We start from the raw sequence: 20,966 nt of genomic DNA, 5'->3' as shown, positions 1-20,966 counted from the left end.
TTTTAATTCCTGGGTGAAAAAAATTGGACAGCAAGTATAAAATTACTTTGTCTTCACGAACAAATTTTAAAGCAGTGAGTATTTTAAACAGAAGTACCTATGCTGAGGTACCCAGAGGTTTTGTGTCCACCCAGGTATTGTCCCTGGTTCAGGCGGTTCCTGATGAATTGGAATGCAGGATCCTAGTTATCTTGGTACAGGGTGGGATGCTGTTTAAAGTCAGAAATCAAGATTAAAGAAGAATTGGAGTGTGATATAGGATGATTGGACAGACATACATGGATAGGATGCTGTCCCTTTTCACTGCAGTGTCAAGAAAATGTTTAACTCAAGCTTGTACTAAAAACAGCTAAACTGCTATTAAATTAGAAGTTAAAATGGGATAGAAATTAAATGACAGACTGTAAAATGAAGAAAAAAGAAGCAGATTTAAAAATAATTATTGGTTTCATTATTTCCCCAAGAAGTATTTTCGGGCTGCTTAGAGGTAAGGCAGAAGTGGGTTTTTGTTTTTTTTTWTTCAAGAAAATATAAGAAGTGCTTTTCTCAGCTGCTTTGTTTGTGCTACTTACATCTACATTGAATGCAAGGGAAACGGTAGTTCTTTCCTTTTTACTAGCAACACTGATAGAGTATTGGAGGAGAACAGTTAAAATATGAAGAAAGAATGTTATTCAGGCTGAGCCTTAGAATAGGAAGAAATAGCTGATACTGSTTTACTTTTGTGTGCAAGTTTTTTCCAGGTAGCTGTGGACTCCTCTTACCCTGCTGCAGTAAATAGCTAAAGAGTAAATGAGAGAGACTGTAAAAGCAACAGGAGAAAGCCTGGGAAATAGTAGCTATCCTGCTGTTTTATCTGACAGTTGAGATGACTCCTGGGTATATATTCTATGTATGTCTTAGGTATAAATAGCATAAGAACTTCACTGGGGCACAGCTTGKCATTGCTGTGACGAGGAGCTTGATTTGCAGATGTCCTGAAGTGTGTCAGGTATAGGAGCGTGGAAGAAACTGCTCTTCTGTAGTTGGACAGTATTCAGTTGTGTTGGTTGCAAAACTAATATTTCAAACTTAGATGATGGCATTTATTTTTTCAGCTTTTTGTTTTGTTTTYGCCTTAAAGGGGAAAAGGGTGCAAGATTCACGTTCACACACAGCTTCAGTTTTGCCAGTTTTGGAGACCCATTTAGATCCGTCATGGAAGGTCACAAGAAGGTATCCACTGCCAGACCTAACCAGTATAGCGTTTCAGTTTTGTATCAGCCCTTTTCAAAGATTTGCACAAGGAAGAAACCCTGTCCACTTTGCCCATGTACCTTCTGGAATGGGATATCAGACTACGTTTTCTTCTCACTTCACTGAWTGTTTTCCTGCCTGATCAGAARCTGTCTTGTTAGTGTGTGYGATGCACAGCTCTGAGCCAAATAACGTGATGCCCATTTATAATAAAGAACGTATATACAGAAGGCAACTTCGAGAGGTCTTCTGCTGAACCAACACAAGAGCTTTCATCTGCATGTAAGGAAGAACTTCTTTCCTGTGAGGGTGACAGAGCCCTGGAACAGGCTGCCCCGGAGAGGTTGTGGAGTCTCCTTCTCTGGAGGTCTTCAAACCTTCCTGGATGTCACCCTGTGCCACATGCTCTGAGTGTCCCTGCTGGAGTAGGGGGTGGTGGACTAAGTGATCTCTAAAGGTCCCTTCCAGCCTCAACCTTTCTGGGATTCTGTGATCTGCTTTTTTAAAATAAATGTGAAGGTCRGTTTCTTGTAAACTTTTTTAAAAATGCTAGTACTGTAGCATTTGTTCTGATGGGGTAGTTTGCAGGCTAAGCCTGATATGAATTGAATTTGTTTTTTTCTAAACAATAAGCACAAATTGAAATGCAACTTGATGACAGCTTGAGAATGTGATTAATTATATGCATTCCAAGGAACAAGTTACTCAGAGCAGAGGCCTCGAGTGACCTTGACAGTCATCTTTAATACTGKGGATAAGCAAATGTAGCTGGAGAAACTTTCCATGCCATGTTAGCCAAGGGGTGAGCTGCAGATAGGATGTGTGGAGCACAGGGATGACAGTGCAATGCAGGTGGGGAGAGYGTTTCTGAACCCAAGAGATTTCACACTCAATGTATGTTAAAGAATCAAAACTTCTTCTAAGTAAATTTATGAAAAGAGTGCTCTATTTTCTTTCAGACTCATTATAACAAAGCTACGCCTTCCCAAAGTGGTGATTTGTCATGTCTGTCGCTTGGCATTTTTGAAGCGGTTTCTTAGAATGACATAGATCACTATGACTTAGCTCTACTATTCTTAGTCATACATGTGAGTGAAAATTTTATTTTTCCACACAGTTTTCTGAACAGCCCATATGGATATAGAAATAGTCATATAAATATAGAATCTTCACAAAAAGGAGAAAATACACATTTTTGTAGTGGTGCCTCTCATTTCCCAAAGGAGCTTGAGCTGTCATTCATTGGTTCCAGACTTGCGTTTTCTTTCACTGTGGGGATGTGTCTTRCAGAGAGTTTCTCATGCTCGCTGTTACGCCTCACTATGCAGGAAATGCTCAGGGTAGGAGAGGCAACCATTTGAAACTGCTCTTCTTCCCACCTTTTGTTCTCTGGGATTCCAATTCRGATAAATTCAGACCAGAAAGACCCGTAACAGCCTCTGTAGCAAAAGGTTCAGCAGTTTCTTCCAACTCTTGAGGACTCTTAGGGTTGAAAGATGGATCTGTTACCTTGAATAGCCCCGTGTTTCATTGATTCTGGGAATGAGGTTTTCCATCTGAATAATGATTTCTTTCCATAACACTGCCTTTCACTTACTTAGTGTTTCTGGGATGGCCATAACTAGGCTGAATCCCTTTAGTAATGTTTAATCCATATATTCATTGTGCATGGCCATCAGAAGTGCAGGCCTGTAACTTGGATTGAAAAAGGTGTTCTTAGAGTGGTTCACAAGTGCAACAGAACTTGTGTGACTGTCCTGTATTCTAGTGCTTAAATCCTTTAGGGAGCCAGACAAAGTCATTACGATGGTGCCTTTTCATAAAAATTGCCACTCCCAAAGTAGTTCCTGACGCTTTCCTCTGCTTAGGGGTTTGCTGTATACATCTGTACACCTTTGGAATATCTTCATTATTTCAGTGGAATTTTACATGCCAGCAGTATAATTTTGAAAATTGGTATACATGGTTGCCAGAGCTGCCGTGAGAGGAGGCTTTTTTCATCTCTCTCTGTTCTGAGGGGTGCATGCTGAATTAGTATTGCAGCAAGTGCATGTAAATATAAATGAAGCAGCACTTGTCGCTTAAAAAAATCTGGAAAAAACAGGATGAGCAGATTTAACACCTTGTGGTAGGGTGCSCTTTGAGTGTCTGTGTCCTGATAGCTTCTCTTGTGAATTGTAGCATGCAGAGCGGCGTATTCTCCAGCACAGCTGTGCTTCTGGCTGAGGTCGGTCCCTCCGGAGGCAAAGGGAAACTGGGAAGCTGCTGCTGCTGCTGGGCAGCAGCTGAACGTGCTCTGGGGGAGCCAGCGCTGCAGGCAGTGGGATGCAGCTGGGGAAGGGCTCAACCGGGACCTGTGGTGCAGGGGATGCGGAGCCGCGGGAGCTGCGGTGAGCGCCAGGGAGAAGAAACAAATTCCCAGGAAACAGGGGCAAGGTGGTTGTGTTGCACTGATGGTGCTTGTGATGGCTGGATGCAAGAAGCTGGAGCGGGGATGCAGTGGGCAGGTGGCAGTTAAAGCTAACCCTTGTTCATTTCTGCCCTGCGTTCCCTAGTCACTCGAGTTTCTTTCCATTTTAACAAAACTGGTTTTTTTTTGAGTTGGTGTCTTTGTCTAGTGTCTAAGTGGAAAAGTTCTAGGCAGATTCACCTCAAAGTTCTGCAGGGAGCCTGTGAGAGGGGAAAGCAAAGATAACTCGATTTTTAGATTTATAGCAGTGCACTCTAGCAAAGTTGGGTCTCTGCTGCTGAAAGGTAGTGYAGGGTGCACTGAGACAGTGAGGAATTCAAGCAGCCCTAAGCCAGTGAACTTTCAGGGTGCTCTTAACAGCAGGCTATGGATAGGAACTGGCAGAGAAGAAAGTCTCAGAGGAGACTTCAGTTATGTTTTGGATGAAGGAAAGGTATCTGCAACAGAAAAGGTATTCTTGTTGCAATTGAAATGACAGGAGAAGTGAAAAGCAGAACAGCTCCAGGAATAATGTACATATTTTCAAATATACATTTTTTTAAATGCCAAATTCAAGATTCCGGAGCAGGTAGTCATAAACCATAACCAATTTGAGCAAGTAATGTTTGTTAGCATCGTAGCACTATGTGACAGCAGCATGGTGCAGGTGCCATGGCCAGCAGCAATGTTGGGAAATACAAGGCTTCCAGAAGTGTCATACTTTGTAGCAGGATCAAACCAATTCCAACATGTTATTAGTAGATAACTGTAAGATATTTTTCAAAGTTAAATTGCATGGGCTCTGAAAAAGTGCTTTCATGTCATTGGCTCTACAGGGTGCTGCATTGTGTATTTATTTCCATTTGCAAGAACACTGCAAGTAGGACTAGCAGTTACATATTCTAGAGTTTCATAAAATATCTCTGCTTCCTAATTTTTCATGAGATGGATAGGGAAGATGGTTATCTATGTGGTTCCAAATTACAAAATGTAAAATTATGTTTTACATGGAATTCTGCTTCAGAATTCCCCACTAATTTTATTTTTGGTTAAGTCTCAATTTACTGCTTTACTTCATTCTCAATATCAAAAATAATGTTTATTGACTATATCTTTGATCTGTGAAAATGTACCCTCAGCATTCATTGCATYAAGTGAATGATGAAATGGACTGAAATTGTAGGCTTTGAGAGTACTCTTCAGAAGACTAACTTATTTCTATTTGACTATTTTTTTAATGTAGTAACGTTTTCCTGTAAGAAACCATTTAAGTGCCAGATATAATTTATATCTGGCATGTGGAGGTTTTTGAAGCATCCAGCAAATCTGTACTCTCTTTGCTTTAAAAATACAACTTGCCTGTTATGAATTAATCGTATGTAAATTAATACAGAATTGAAGGAACAGGGCTAGTGCAGACTGGTGTGTTAACTTATAAAAGTCGTGTGTAGGCAAATTAGACTGAAATGTTAAGAAGTTGAGCGTTACTCTAGTGCATTTGCTTTTTCCTAACAAGAAGGGCAGAACTGCATTTGCCATGTAGTTCAGCGAGACAGCTGGCTAAATTGCAGCTTCCATCAGTAAGCCTGTGGTTTAAAAGCATTCTCAGGGTGAGCAGTGCTGCTGCTTAGAGGAAGTTAAAGCAACAAGCAGTGAGTCCTTAAGAGTCCTTAAAGTTCATATTTTGAGTGATTGCTTTTCTAAAAACAACTTGATGACCATCAGATTTTCTATTCTCGTGGCTTTTTCTCCTCATTTCTGACTTCTTAGTGTGTACTTAAACGTATGTCTCTGCTGTCCTTTCTTATCCTTGAGGGTAATTTGCTGGCTGAGCTTTAAGGGCTTGTAACAGGGGGACCATCTTCGCTTGCTGGTCGTGTTGAGAGGAGGAAGCTGCTGCCGCGGTCAGTGTGACTGGGGCCCTGCAGCTTCCCGCAGCGAGGGGCCCCGTCTGCCTGCGGCCCCGGCGTGAGCTCTGCCCTCTTGCTGGCCCACCAGGGCCTGGGAGGCAGGTCCCGCTGCTTGCAGCACTCCCCAGGCTTTCCTTCTGGGCAGGCCACCCAGAAATCCTCCCTTTAAAAACAGCCTTGTCTGATGCCAGGCTGGGCTTGGGCTCTGGAGCACGGCCCGAGGCTCYGAAGGAGAGGTTTATGTTCGGCAGAGCCCGGGGGATCGCAGAGACGTTCGCTTCAAGGTCAGATGGCAGTGAGCTTGGAGATAGGATCTGTTCTGCTTGTTCTGTGCATGATAGTGCTTGTTAGAGCAGGAACGTTTTTGCTTGTATCATGTAATTTTGGCAGTATCGTCCAATAAAAAGCATTTCTCAATCACTCCGAGCAGCGTATTCCAGCCTCGTGGTTATCGTGTTATTTCCAGGGAGTGGTGGGTTTGTTGGTCAACTACCACATGCAGCGAGCCCTTAAGGTGACATTTAAATGAATGAGTGTGCAGATGTCTGCTCCAGAGCCTGCAGTTGGCTCCTCTACAGGAGCTGCTCTGTTAACCCACTGGGGATAAAAGCAAGCAAAAAGCTCCGTTTGCTGTGGGAAATTTCTAGCAATCTGACCCAGATGCAGTACGTGTGCATTTTGTCATGTGTTTTGCCATGGCGGTGTAATTTCTTCTATCTACAGCTATACCTACCAGTGCTTAAACTACGTGTTACAGCTACATTTCTATTTGTTTCTTTGCCTTTGACTTGCTTCTAATCCATGTCTTGCTCAGGTAGTTCAGGGGTAGCAACTTTCTAGATGATACACCTTTCTCCACAGACGTAATATTAGTGACTTCTAGACAAGAGAAAGCAAGAGAAAGCCCTGTTTTTGCAGTTCCTAATATGTATTTAGGAACAGGAGAGAAGTGAGGTTGGGCTCTCTTAGCTGTGTTCCCGAGTTTGGTCRCTTTAAGCCATAAAAGCTCCACTGACCTTGTGAGCATCACTGGGCTGTGGCTGAGGCAAAACAACTCTTATTTCTGTGCTCATTAAAACATGAAGCAAGCAGTTATAATGAATACTTTAAGCATCTCTGTGCTACATTAGAATAAGTCATGTAGCTGTAATGTCAATAATAAAATATTTAGTATTAGTTCATGCAGATGAGGTATTTTTTATTCCGTTGGTAAGACTATTTTAAACTTCCTCTGATGAAAGCAGAAGTGAATTGGGAATCCAGTCCCAGTGTTTCTGATCACCTTCGGAATAGTGACGTGTTGGAAGATATACTGTCAGTATATAAAAACTAATGAACCACTTAGGCCATGTCATAAAACTGGAATTCTTTTATATGAAATTAGCTGGCCTGAAAAAGAGGGAATTGGACCAAAAAAGCTATCCAGTTAGCTTCATCAAAACAAATTGGAAACAGATGAGCAACCCACAGCAGCTCTGCAGCAGTGATCTTGTAACCCACACAGTGCCATGTCCTTGTTCTTCTGGGTCATCTGTTCCAGACCCTTCTTATGCCTTTCTCATCTCTGTTCATCTCTTGTTCATTTGTATGGTATAGATGGAAGTGCTGGGTGATGCCCATGGTCACAGAGTTTTGCCAGACTCTTAATTGTTTTGGCAGGGTTTTTTTTTCCCCTTTTCCTAAGATGATGTCTTTAGGAATATCATGGAAATCTGCAGATAAAATGACTCAAGTATTTTTTCAGTATAAGGCTGAGAAAAAAATTTACAAAATCATGTTAAGACCACCACTTCCCTAATCCATCCTGGAATGTATTTATTACTGATAGCTCAGAAAATACTATTGAGAAAAGAAATTACAGTGTCATACTACCGGTGCTGTAAATGCTGCTTTTGGAGGTCTAGAGATGTAGTCTGCAAAGTGCCAGGCATTCCAAGCATGAGGAGAAACAGCGGACGCTGTGGCTTGAACGCAGTGTTTTACACATCGRGAGTTGCTCAATGCAGAGGGAGACAAATGAATTGCGTCCACAAATTAAAAGACCTTTTGACCATGGGCTTTGCATGGGGCAGCTCCTTGTGTGCAAATTGGCTTCACTTACCTCCTTACCACATAGCAGCTCTGTATTCGTGTTGGTGACAAGTGTCAGGAGGAATCCCAGGAGGAAATGAATGATTTTATCATCAACGTTTGAACAGTGTGTTTTATATTATAGAATTATTTATTAGGAAGAAAGAATACTTAAAGTACTTAATGGCTKCTTGCTTAATGAGAATAGTTAATCTGCAAATGGAATTAGTGAATCGGTGGGAAAAGGAATCGTAGCAGTATTTGAGTACATAGCCAGAGGCAGGGGTTATGCTGCGACTTGCTGCCTGTTGTGTAATTGACTTTGCCGCACGGATGCTCTTCTAACTTTGTTTTGGGGTGAAACTTTRATACCTATCAAAATCTGATCTTGTGTGGGGACCGGCTCTTGCACAGCTTTGGAGATGAGCTTATGAGCTCATGTGTGTAAGCAGGTTGGAAGCACATTGTCCCTTCCTTGCAGTGCTACGAGAACCTAAAAGGACAGCCTCTGCATTAGTCTAGACTTACTGATATTTTTTGTAAACCCAAGTATTTTTGGGTCGGTGCTATGTGATGGCAATTAAAATATCTTGACCAGCATACTTGGAAAAGCAAACAAATAAGAAACCCCCCAATTTTTCCAGCACTAGATATTTCAAGGGAGGTGTGGTCATGGCTGTGTTTATCTCACTTAAGCTCCTGGAGTTCTGCCCCTCCATTAAATAGATGGGAGAGCATACCAAATCAGTTGGAAAGATGGCAAAGTTCCCATGAAAAATTCATATACAATCAAACTGCTTGCCTTTAAGGGCTCCACGCTCTTGATTCTTGTTCACTATCCATTAAAAATCCATGGTATCTGTAAACGCTCCAAAATAGCTATAAACATATTCTGATGAAATCGGTTCTCTTGAATTTCACTAGATCTTTGTATTATATTCTGACTTCTTTCATATGAAAGTTTTATACTGTACTTGTGAGGGAATGCCCCATATCACCAAGCTTATATCAATGCTTTCAAGCTAGAATATACTATTTCCTGCTCTGTCTGTAACATGGGACAGTTTCTCTTAATTGCAGTCTAAATGTTTAATGTGACAGAAGTAGGGATGAATGGGAGAAGATCTAAGTGTGGAGTGTAAATTAGCCTGCAGAAAGATGACAGTGATCTTGCCAGGATCTTCCTACTGTGTAAATAAGATTGATCRTGTGGATGAAATTCTGGGCATGTAGTGAATTAAATTTTGTCCTCGGTTTCCCTTTTATGTGGAATATTTTTGGGGGGATAATGGAATGTTATCCACATAGAGCTTAGTGGAGACCTTGTTAATGCTTCTACTTTTRTGTATTGAGTTTTATTATTTATTGAGCTATATTTTATTACGTATTCGACTTTATTATGTATTTAATGTGCAGTTTTTGTTAAGCATTTTTTAAAAAAACTGCATTCTTTTATTTTAAGGATGCTCATTTATATTTTAATACAATTATCTCCTTTGTAAATTCCCTAATTTTCTGCATAATAAAATATTATTTTAAGTAAATAGGCCCAATTGCTTTTTTTGTTTGCAATGCCACTTTTGTGTCATAAGCTTATGATTTGTTACAAATATTGCATTCATAACAAGTGGGTGTGTTACAGTGATGGGACAACTGTTATTTCCTATTCCAGGGTCTCATTTTTTCAATTAAAGGGAGTCTCTAAATAAAGCTTTTTTTTTTTTTTATATACTGCAGTGGGCTTCAGTTATGGATTTTCTTTACTGGTGAATGTAAACCACATTTCTTATGTGTGCAAGACAGCCTGCTCTATAAATCCACATGCTCGTAGCGAAGATATAGTGCTGTAAAGTATACGTTTCAGTGACACTGTTCATCTAATAATGTACAGATGTCCATAGAAGCATGCAAAAAAGAACAATTTGGGAAGATTTGTTTATCTAGATGCTTATCAGTTATTCTGCGTTTCTTTGCCTCTATTTTGTCAGTGTCTTGTGACTGTTATTCCTGTGATTTTGGTGAAGACCTTCAGTTACTGTGGGAGTAGTTCTGGGTTCTCTGTGTCCACACTTTTCTGGTTCATTCCCACATCCCCTAAGACGTATTGACTCTTCYGTCAAAATACTGGATGAACTGAAGTGCTGGTCCTAGAGTGAACACAAACGCTTCCTATTTATTTAGTTAGGCAAAAGAGATGTAAAGAAGGTATTCTGGCAGTGYGAGGTGTCTGCTCGAAGCTCTGTGACTGCATTGGTTAAATGCTGTTAACTTCTTTTTTCTCAGCATTTGCAGCTTCCTTTTTAGTCACCTTGTAAGTTAAGGTGTCTTGGGCTGGAATGCTTTTATCTGGTGTATTTTTTCTTMAAGTGTAAGCCATTTCACAGTGTGCTAAGTTGTTAAAGAATATTCTGTTGTGTAGACAGCGTAATTCTGTCTTTGGATGAGTCTGTGCTGTTGGAAAGAACACAAGTTAGAACTTGCATGTAWGAGGAAATAACTTGTAACATTTTAGAAAAGAGAAAATAGTTTTCTAATGCCTCTGCAGCATCGTAAAAAACACCCTTTAATAAGTAGCTCTTCTCTAATAACAGTCTTGGAGAATTTGTACTGATAAAACTGAGAACTGTAATGATGGCCCAAAGTGAAACTATTAATATGGGCGTACGCAGTGAGGAGGCCTCTGCTAACAGCAGCTGAACGCAGCAGTAGCAGTTTCTACTTGGAAATGTTCAGTCTTTGTTTCAGTCGTGCATTGCCAAGGTACTAAGGTTTCTGAGCAGTGGCATCTTGTACAGAAATGCAGTCAGGGAAATCAGTGAATGTCTCTCGGTACCTACGCAGCTCCTCACCCATCTCTTTCCCTTTCCCTGGGGTAAGGCCGCGTTCTGACTTTGCGCGAGGCGGGGATTTGGGAACCATGTGCGGACCGAGACGTCCTCRCGCAGGGGAGGGATGGCCAGGGGCTGCCTGCAGGGTACAAACAGTGACATTAGGGCCTTCGCAGCCGGGAGAAACAGGCTCGAGAGCCCAACAGTTTCTGACATCTCCTTGGGCTGTGTCCCTCCTGCCGTACAGTTTCTCATAACCGTACTGGAAGTCCTTTCATTTCTGGGAGCTCTGGCCCAAGGAGGGCAGAGAAAAGGAATAACAAGAGATTGAGCCTTGGAGGCAGGGRTTTTTAAAAGGTCCTTACGGGAGTTAACACTCAGGTCACACAGTTTCATTAGCAGGAGTTCATGGGCAGCTTCCACTGGCAGCTCGTGAAATTYTTGTGCAGGGAGATCAGTTGGTTTGACCTAGGTGGCAACACAAGTTCAGCAGCTGAATCTGGATCTTCCTACTGCTGTCTAGCAGTTATCTGGGGTGAGACAGTATTTGTTACTGAGGCAGAGCTATGAGTTTTAAAACTCATAGTTTTACTCAACTCAAACTCATAGTTTTACTCAAACTCAAAGTTTTTGGAACTCATAGTTCCAAAATTAATACTTGAAGTGATTCTTCCAGGCCATCTATTCATTATTATTTTGCTTATGTTAAAACTGTAAATATTCTCACGATAATATATTAAGAAAATCTTGGCTGACTGAGAAACACGTTGATTCTCAGTAGATTCTCAAGTGAGGTTCAGTTTTGGTTTTGAATTATTGTTGGGAAGAGTATGGAAGCATATAACTTGCTCAAAGCAGCAGTGAGATATCAGAATACAGTAGCAAGCCTCTTGTTTTCCTCATTTGGAAAAAAAATCCATAATTATATCTAATATATTTCTGTCGTAGGTATGCTACTTTTGATAAAGCTGTAAACAAAGCTTCTGTTTAACCAAAYAGTTCAGATCAAATCGATTTTTATAAGATAGCTTTCAGTTTTTGGAGAGTTAGTACTTTTACAAAATCAATATGTTTCCATTTCTAAGGATTGCTCTCTGGCAACAAGTTCCAATGTATAAGATATGATGAAATTACCCACCAAATAGCTGTTTTGTGCTCAGTAGCTGTTACTTCAGTATAAAATTTGAAAAGTCCCTTATTTTGTGAAGCGGAGACCATGTCTCAGCAGGTTTTGTGGCTGTTGGAGGTGAAGGAGAGGGCRACTGCAGAACGTTACTTCAGCTGGAAGATCTCAGACCTTGCCTTAGGGACAAGAAAACAGCACTGAGAAATCCCGTGAAATCCAGTGCTCTTGGTGAGGATTTGTGGGTCTCTGCTAAGCAGGAGAGWGTCTGTCTGCAGCTCACTGGATCTTAATTACAGTCTCTTCAAAAAATCCATATAGGAAGAAAGAAATGGGCTTTTCTCTCTTTGCTTCTTTATGATTCATTAGTTTTAAGTAGGGCTTTTTGTACCTTTTTGGTATACAAAAGGGCTGTAGAACTGAAGGGTTTGCTATCAGTAATGTGTGATGGAATGTATGTTGGAAGCAGAGGCTCCTTCCCAGCTTTTTGTGGGAGCCATTGGGTGTCAGAAGAAATGAGGTGATTAAGGTAGTAGTGAAACCTTGTCATTGAAATCAAATCGAGTCAGAAGGTCTTTAGTCATCATTTCAAATAATTATTGCCGGGGTTTCGCTGGTAGTAAATTCACGTGAGAAGCAATAAGAAAAAACCTTTGTTCATCTGGCTCCAGTTCTCTCCTCTTCCACAAATGACTTTGGGCACACATTGAACTGCTTCCATAAATTGGGTGGTGGAAGAAGGAACGAAGAAATGGCCGTCATAAGAAATATACACATTTCTTAAAGGTTTCCTGGTAMAAGCAGTTAAAAGAAAAAGTCCCTAACCCTGTCCACATGGATCAGGAATGCGCAAGACAGAAAGCCATGTGTTCTTGCCTTTGCTCTGGTTTCCAAGGCTAGCGAGTATGAAAACAATATCCCCAAACCATTGCCTTACATCACAAATTCTGATCACGTGGAAGGTTCTTATAGGGTCAAATGCCTGTTCTGCTCACATGGGTCTAGTCTGTTGTGTGCCGAAACGTTAGCTTGGCCCCGGGCAGTTTGTAAGGATGTGGGGTCCCTTTAGCTGAGAGCCAAGGCCCGGCTGCGCTGCTGCCGTGTGCCGCACGCACCGGGCTGCGCGGTTGGAGGCGGCCCGCAGCGAGCTCAGCGTTAAGTACTGAACACTCAGAGCTCAGTGTTTTATCTCAAATAAGGGAGAAAGATCCGAACCCCAAGTCTGTCAGAAGTCTGTTAAACCGAGCAAGTATTGTGGCAAGGCAGGCCTGCTTGCTGCAGTTACGGGTGTGTGTTTGTTTGGTCTAGTAGTCAGGACCAAAATACATTTATCAGGCTAGACTGAATTAGGTAGGAAGGAAAGGTCTGGGTATAAAAAGTTTCTCCACATATCGACACAAACAAAATCAGCCCCCAAGCCTTGACTGTTGCAGTAATATTTCTAGTCTCTTCTGGTTCCRGGTGATGCTTTTCTTCTAGATAGCCCTGCCGTGGCAGCAGGCCTTTAACTGAGGTGCATCTTTCACAGAAGCCTTTCTCATAAAACACGTGAAGAGCCAGCGCGGCGGGAAGATGGGCTGTCAGGAAAGGCCCTGGTGGGAGGGAATGTCTGCCCTTCTGTTCCGTGAAGCTCTGAGGAAATGAAGTACCTGCTCAGTTACTGGAGCGTTTTCTCCCATTGCCGTGTTCCACAAAGGAAATCAAATTAATTACCGAGAGCAAGATGGTAGGAAAGTGTTTTAAACCTCAGTCTTGTACCGGTGCGAGCAGTGGCCTTGCCTTCCGTGGGTGCAGCGAGTTGCTCGGCATTTAGGCTCAGTGAAAGCAGCCCGTATGTACTTGATGCTAAAGGACTTCGAAGGAGAGCAGCAGAGATGGTGCTGTGTTATGGCACCAAAAAATTGCTCCTTTTTATGAGGTGCAGGGGAGTGATTAGATTGTGCATTTTTAGCTCATTTTGTTGTAGAAATCTGGATTTTGCGTGCTGGAGTTTGCTTGAGTAATATCTTTTATTACGTATTTAAATTTAGTAGCACTTTTGTGTGACTGACACTGCCCCCTTGTCACTCTTCCCTGAATAAAACCTGAACTTGTGCTGCCCCGGTGCCTCTATTAATATTAATGGCGACATCCCTGGTGTGTGAACAAACTCAGAATAGCCCAAGTTAATAGGCAGAAAACGTAGCGACTGGTCTGGAATAACAGCGGCTGCTGCCAGGCAAAGGCTCCGAGGAAAGCTGCCGGTGCTCCGTGTGTGTGTGTGCGTGTGTGTATGAGCCCTGGCTAGCTGTTAATTAATACTGGCTGCTGTTGGGAAGAATGGAAAGAGCGCTAGCCAGGGGAGCGGCGCCGGCCTCGCTCCTGGCCTCTCTGCCTGCTCCAGTCGTGGCCTTCCCAGTGCAGCCTTCAGGTGCCGAGGTGTCTGCAGCTGCCGCCCGGAGTCCAGCGATCSTTTCACATGAGACATCAGCGGGTGGGAGAGGCTGAGTGTGTGAATCCCGCTCGGAGGCTCTGCTGCTCTCCCGAGCTTCGGGTTTTTTCAGCGGGCATAATTAGCCTCGTGGTTCTTCTTGGGCCTTGTTGCCTGTCTCATTGCTAGTCTCTTGCTAGATATTCCTCTCTTCAATTTGGGGATTGATTTTTGCTCATGCCTGTCCTGTGCAGCAGGCGAGGCGGGTGCTGCCTGTTCTGCAGGAGGAGGCTCCCGTGTGATGGGAGCAGCCCCTCTCCCTGCTTAGGGGGCTGCAGAGCTCCCGAGAGACGCGTCGTGGGAGAGTGTCCAAGAGCRATTGCTTAACAAAATAATGCAGTAATAAAGGCAGAGCAGAACCAGATCTGATAGTTAAGGGTCCTTTTAAGGACAAGAAGTTCSTTGAATATTCAGGTTTCCGGGTACTGAGACAAGTACATGGAGCTTGTGGTCGCATCCAGGTGCTTGAGGTTTGTCCTGGCCTTGTATTTCTCGGTGGGTTTGGGGATAGTCCCACGTGGGTTGGGATACGAAGAAGGAGCTCCCAGGGATTGCTGGAACCCAGTGTGGTTTCACGCGTTCCCTGTTCYCTGCTACCTGCAAAGCTACAGAAGTCAGCAGGCTGGTTTTTCGCTGGCTGTAGGTTATCAAGCTCAGTGTATTCAAGGCACACTTCCTTGCAGGAGTGTCTTGCTCTGCCGTTTTAGCTCTCCTGATAAGGCAAGAAAAAGGGCAAACTAAACTGCTGATGGGTTGAGATTTTGCCTAGCTAACCCTGGTCATTAGAGAACTGGGCATTTAGAGCTGGTGGAAAGAGGATGGATTTTAAAATGTATTTTGCATGTTTCAGGAACTATTAATATCATATACAAAATAAAAATCATTGCTAGAACCTCCCACAGAAATTCCGTTGCCTCTAGTATGACATCTGTTCACTATATATAAGTATAGGTAGATATATATTTATTTCTGTGTGCTGCTGGAGCAAAACCTGCTTCCATTTCAYAGTCTGTTGGCTCTTTTACTAGTGTCAGGTTTGGGGTTTTATGTCTTTCAGGCCATAGTTCAGCCTTTGGGCAAGTCATATTGCTGCCTGCTACACATGATGTATTTCTCTAAAAGAACCCAAGATAAAAACCATTGGGTTTATGTGAGTTCTTAGTTTTTCACATTGGCAGGGAACATGCATTCATCTAGCAGTGCTCTTCTCTGTTCTTATTTAAGGACTTTAAACTTATTACTCTCTTAATCCTTTCAGCTTCTGGAGACAGTTCCGTAGTTACTCTGGGGACCACACCATGGTAAGGGTGTTCTTTTGAGCTTTTGAGGTGTACACAAAGCACTGGAATCCTGCACTACTTTAGAAGGGGCTTAACTGAGCGCTTGCTAAAGAACTAAACTGCTGAAGCTGTCCCATCCGGATCTGCTCCAAGATCTGCCCACTGTGAGATATCGGCAAGTTGTTGTCTTACTCCGTGTGTGCAAGAGCAGGGCTCGCTCTGTTGTGTTTTACTGGATCCAAAAGTTATTAAAACTTCTTACTGTGTGTAYGTTGTTATCAGTTCCTCGCCTGAGTACCACGCTTTCTCACCATTGCATTTCTTGTGGGACAAAAACCTGAATTATTCTGAGTATTTCTTGTTAACTGATCCTTCCCATATCACCTGAGGTCAAAACAGACCCAAGAAATAGCTAGGAGAAGATTAGCACAGCRCTGCTACTTAGATAGTACAACTTTGCTTTGCCTCAGTGTGAGCGTATACCCTATAGGCATGATAAGACCTTACGACAAAAAATTTGCTTTCCTGCAATGCGCCCAATTAAATTTTTCTACTCCCAGTGGACTGACATCAGCAGAAAATGATCTGTTCATATTGGTTTGTATTCGGTTGAAATCTGGATGATAAATATGAAATTGTTTTACTTTTTCATACATTTAGAATATATATGAGAAAATAGATCTTTAAGTGAGAGAAAATATTCTCTGCTAGAAAAAGGCTATATAAATATAGATCCAAAAGAGAAAAGATGGAGGAATTTCCTRCCAAAATGATATTATCTTTGTTTGTTTGTTTGTTTGCCYTTGTGGTAGGGAGAGGGGAGCAGAAAGCAAATGTTGTTCCTGGGTAGCTACATACGTGCCTATCTAAACACAGGGTCTTCTGTCCAATTGGAAATATGTCCCTAGATGTTAATTTAAAAGGTTGTATATGTTCCTTTTTTGGGCTGATTTCTAAAAACTTATCATTAGAATCTCTTATGTTTTAATATTAAAATGTTAAAGTWTTAATAAAAATAGTATTATCCTACCCTGAGTATTTGCTAATTCCAGCTTTCAAAGTTCACATTTCCATCTGGAGCCTTTTTTTCTAGTGTAATAGCTAACGTTCATTGTGCAAGAGGAAACCTAATGAGCCAGGATTCATTTAGTCGTTGCTGGCAGCTTTCTCTGTTTCCTCCTGCGTTCAGGATCAGGTTTAGTTTCTCTAAGCTCAGGATTGTAGTTGTAGACAAGGTGAAGAAATTCACAGAGTTTTGGGGAGAAAAGAAGATCGCTGTTCAAACAAAATTCTTAGAGTTGTTTTTATCAACTCTATTGCTATAAAGAACACTTCTAGTTAATATTAGTGTAAAAATGTTCTTCCTTTCTTTTATGTGTAAAGTTCTATCTCAGTCAAGTTTCTCTGATATATTCTCAGCGTTCTAAAAAGGAACACCATAGTCTACTGTTAAATTGAGCTTAAGTGGTGACATGCTGTACATAGCAAATCTTCCCTGCAGCCACTGATTTTTGAGTCTTGGAGATAAAGATATTCCAGCATACCCCCTATAGGGGAAGCAGAGAAGGAATGCCAGAGCACCATTGCAACTAAGTTGTCATAGGTGCAAACTCAGAAACCAATTCACTTTATTCACTGGAAAAAGACTAGCATAAAGAGAAAGCACCAGAGTATCRCTAGGTCTTGTCTTACTGTGAAGGAAAACTGAGCTGAGGTGTCTTCATATGTTCAGCATTTAGCAGATAATCATCTTGCAATTGCCTGATTCTTAAGGCACCCGGAGAATGATTGTATCTTGAGTCCTTTTCTGCTTTATTTATATGGATCCCTGCTAAGGAAACCACGTTRAATCATACTCATTCAGAGAAGGATTTAAGTGGGGTAGTCACACTGATGTTGTATACTCAGCTGTACAGAGGTGGATTTAAGCATCTATTGCAGTGTCTGTCTGAACTTCAAAACACAGCCAAAATAAAATAAAATAAACCCCTYTGGGAGCGTGCCATGAGGAGAGCTGGCAGCAGCGCAGTTTGTCATCCACCTCAGCATCAGAATGTCCAGGCTGAACTTGCTGGAATCACAATCACACACAGTTTAAAATCACAGTCTACTTCCCTCCARTTGTCGTTGTTCAGGTGGTTTTGCTCAATACATATGGTTCTAAAAGAATTTTATTGTGTTTTATTATTTAAATATAGTAAATGTGTGGCATATAATTTATAAATATTTATATACAGCCTTGCACTTATGTCAGAAAGGTATCTRAAAATAAACATGTATTATTTATCTCTGTTTTTACAGATGGCACTGAGCAGATGTGAAATGAATATTCGTTATTGATTGCAGAATGTCTGACAGAGCTGGAGGAAAGAACTGAAATCTGATACAGAAGTCCAGGCCCATTTTCTCTCAACCTGTTCCTCTGTAAGTCCAAAACTGCTCCATTTCATGTGTTTTATTTTGCTTGCAGTAGTATGAAATTCTTATTTAAAACAGATTTTCATTATAGATTTTGAGAAGGTATACAGGTATGTAGGAGAACACAAATATAAAAGCAACCCTTACAAAGTAAGTAATAATCTTAAAATGAGCATTAATTCTGATAGCTTGTGCAACACTCAGCAGGACAAAGGATGGAAAAATAAATAGTAAGGTAATAGGTCTTTGGAAAATGATTTGGGTGTTACACTGGTTTGTAAGTTGAATGCAACTCTATCATTTTAAATTATTGCAAGAAGGACAGAGATAATGGTGGATTGCATTTGAAAATGACTATAGCTTAGAGATTCATAAAATAATACCTCTCTGTAATGTTAATAAGACCACAGTGATGTATTAGTTTATAACAAGAAAAAAAGTGAACCTATGGAGAGGTGTAAGGAGTAAGCAACAGAAGAGGTAAGAAACGTGTCACAAGACTACTGATTTTTCCAGTATCTAATAATTCCATTTCTTATTCTTAAGCAAAGAGAAATTATTAATATCAAAGAGAAAATGTTAATATCAAGAGAAACTGTTAATGTCAATAAAAACTATAATGTCAATGTGAAAGCTCTTCTTTCACATCCATCTTCTTGGACTTGAGAGCACACCTAATAGAGAGATAAACTGGATGAAAACAATAAAGTTTTGGTGTAATTGTATTCTGGAGGAGTTTTTTGTTCATTCGATTGAAATCTCCTGCAACACAGGAAAGCAAAGCTTTGCGAGCCTGGTATTCCCAGTTTTACCAATTTCATCTACAGTACATCTCATTATTATTGCAAGTAAGTACAAGAAATAGTGTTTACTTTCGTATTAATTATGCTTGTGGTGTTCTTCCYTGTATCGGAGGAGGCAATTCATCCAGATAATAGCAGTTCTTTCTGCAGTCACTTCAGATGTCATTATGATGGAGCGCGGTTTGAGGAGTAACCCAAATGTGAACTTCTGAGGCAGGAAGCAATTTTGTAAATGAGATGTTCYCTAACACACACTGCAGTTTTGACCATTGGCACAATAAGGTAATACAAAGATAATGAATATGATTATATTCAGTGCAATTGAACTGAAACTACATTTAGATAGTTGTTGTATTAGTAACACTGATGCTTTCATTTATGCAGAGGATTCAAAAATAGATCGTTTCTACCAAATAGTGCTTTATTAAGGTTCAGTATCTCATAGGATCTCAGTGTTGCATAGATAGGATCTGTGCACTTACTTTAAAGAGGGAGAGGTTGATGCTGTTTTTCAGGAAGGAGAGCGTGGCTCACTCATATATGTACTGTAAGGCAAAGCTGATCTGTCAGTGCCTAAGGGGCTGTAAAACAGCTGTGACTTCCAGAAGCATCTTGCCTGTATCCTGAAATTTTTCCAGTGCCCTGTTTGGGAAGACTAGAACCACCTTCTTTTCCATATGAAGGGAAGTCTTACCCTTCTGTGATATCTGGGGGATTTAGGTGAGCACCATAACAAAAACTTGCGATTTAGGTGAGCACAATAACAAGAAACTTGCTTCACTGTGGCTGTCTGTTTTAGCAGAGCAGAGCCACAGCCTGTGAGATGTACAATGGTCTTAATGGGCACGGGGGGGAGCCTGTCTCGGGTGCCCTAGTCCCGAGCTCTTGCCCCTGCGCTGCTGGGGCTCTGCCCAAGGCGAAAGGAGGCCCCGCAGGTGGCTAGCTGCGGTGCGGAGGCAGAGAGGCCAGGGAGCACCCGCCCCAGGGGAAGGGGTGCAAGTAGCCACAGTCCTGTCCTTAACAGGAGATGGGGAGGAAGAGGAAAGGATTTTAAAGAGATACTCTTAAAGAGAGAGTAGGAGTTGGGGTGAAAAAACAACCAAACAAAACCCTTATCTGTAGCCACTGTCTATCAGAAGGGCAGTTTTCTCAGGTCCCTACGGTGCTGTGTTCTGTGATTTAATAGATGCTTTGTTCTTGCAGAAGCATTTCCCACACAGCTGCAGCTTTACAGATAAAGCTGGAAAATCAGGAAGATAAAATGTTTTTTTTTTTTTTCCTCACAATGGTCAACATAATGGGAGATGCCAAGCCAAGAAACTGAGTAGTCGATATTAAAGTTCCAGTTATAACGTTGTCATAAACATCTTGAATGTGTAGAATAAAGGCTATAGAAAAATAGAAGCCATTTAAAAATATTCTTTATCTGACYTTTGTTAAGCATGAGAAGATAATCAAGATAGGCAAAGAAATGATGTTTGAGAAATCTGGGCCAGATGCTTGGCAGTTACGAACCTCTGCTCGCTTTTCCTCTCCTTCATCCTGGGATTATCTCTCTGTTCAGGTCCCCTAGGACAATTCTTTAATGCCTCTTATAAATTTCTCTGGTTAAAGTGCTCTGACCTCCTGGTACATCTGAAAAACTAATGGGAAGAGAGGATACAGAAGGCTACATGTAGCCAGATTTCATATCACAATCATAAATATCATCTTGCTGCCTTTTTAAATCCTTTGTCAGCTATGCTGTGCTTTGTTATCCCTGAGAAGTCCTCACAAACTGCCTGCTCTGTGTTTTAGAAACGTTGTGGCTCTGGAGTGTGTAAGCTTGTGATTTAATCTACTATCATTAGTTCATAATTTGCATTTCATTTTGAGTTTTGATACTGCATATGAATATGGTAATAATCTAGTGTCCAAGTATTAAGGAAATAAATAAATTGGAATATCTGTTACTGCTTCTATACCTTTATTTTGACATTGTTCAGACAGATGTGTGTTGAARCTAATGGGACTTGGAATTATATAAATGTCCTAGGAGCAGGCACAGACCAAGAGCTTTATAAAGCACTTACGGATAGTAAGTGTTACGAAAGGAAAGACATCTGGGGAGGAAGGGGGTCCTGAGCTATGGAGAAGCTGGAGAACTTTTAACTTACAGGTCTTGGTAGAGAAGCTGGAGAGCTTTTAGCTCACCGGTCTTGGTTTCCTAGGGACCCCAAGCAAGGYATAGGCTATGGCTTTTAAGCATCCAGCAAGTCAGTGGATTTGTACTTATTACCTCTTCTGGAGCCTCACAAATCCTCTAGAAGACTATAAAAATATTAAGAGTAATGACTAGGTAATGTATGTTATATAAACACTATATGCACTATGTGATGT

The 20,966-nt window shown here is 41.3% G+C and overlaps 1 protein-coding gene across 2 annotated transcripts in view; it reads left to right on the top strand.

Moving 5' to 3' along the window:
• Positions 1-20,966, top strand: part of SPON1 (spondin 1) — a 230,947-nt gene that overhangs the window by 19,403 nt on the left and 190,578 nt on the right. Inside the window, exons 1-2 of one of the 2 annotated variants that reach the window (XM_026041133.1) lie at positions 5,849-5,879; positions 17,668-17,790. The gene's annotated coding sequence lies outside the window, so the exon portion shown is untranslated. Of the gene's footprint in view, positions 1-5,848; positions 5,880-17,667; positions 17,791-20,966 lie in introns of those variants that run through there. The other variant, XM_026041132.1, reaches the window with a different exon arrangement.

The sequence above is a fragment of the Nothoprocta perdicaria genome, unplaced genomic scaffold (genome assembly GCF_003342845.1).
Source record: "Nothoprocta perdicaria isolate Ctin4 unplaced genomic scaffold, notPer1 scaffold_28, whole genome shotgun sequence".
Taxonomy (NCBI): Eukaryota; Metazoa; Chordata; class Aves; order Tinamiformes; family Tinamidae; genus Nothoprocta; species Nothoprocta perdicaria.
This window is presented reverse-complemented; position numbering and strand designations above follow the sequence as displayed.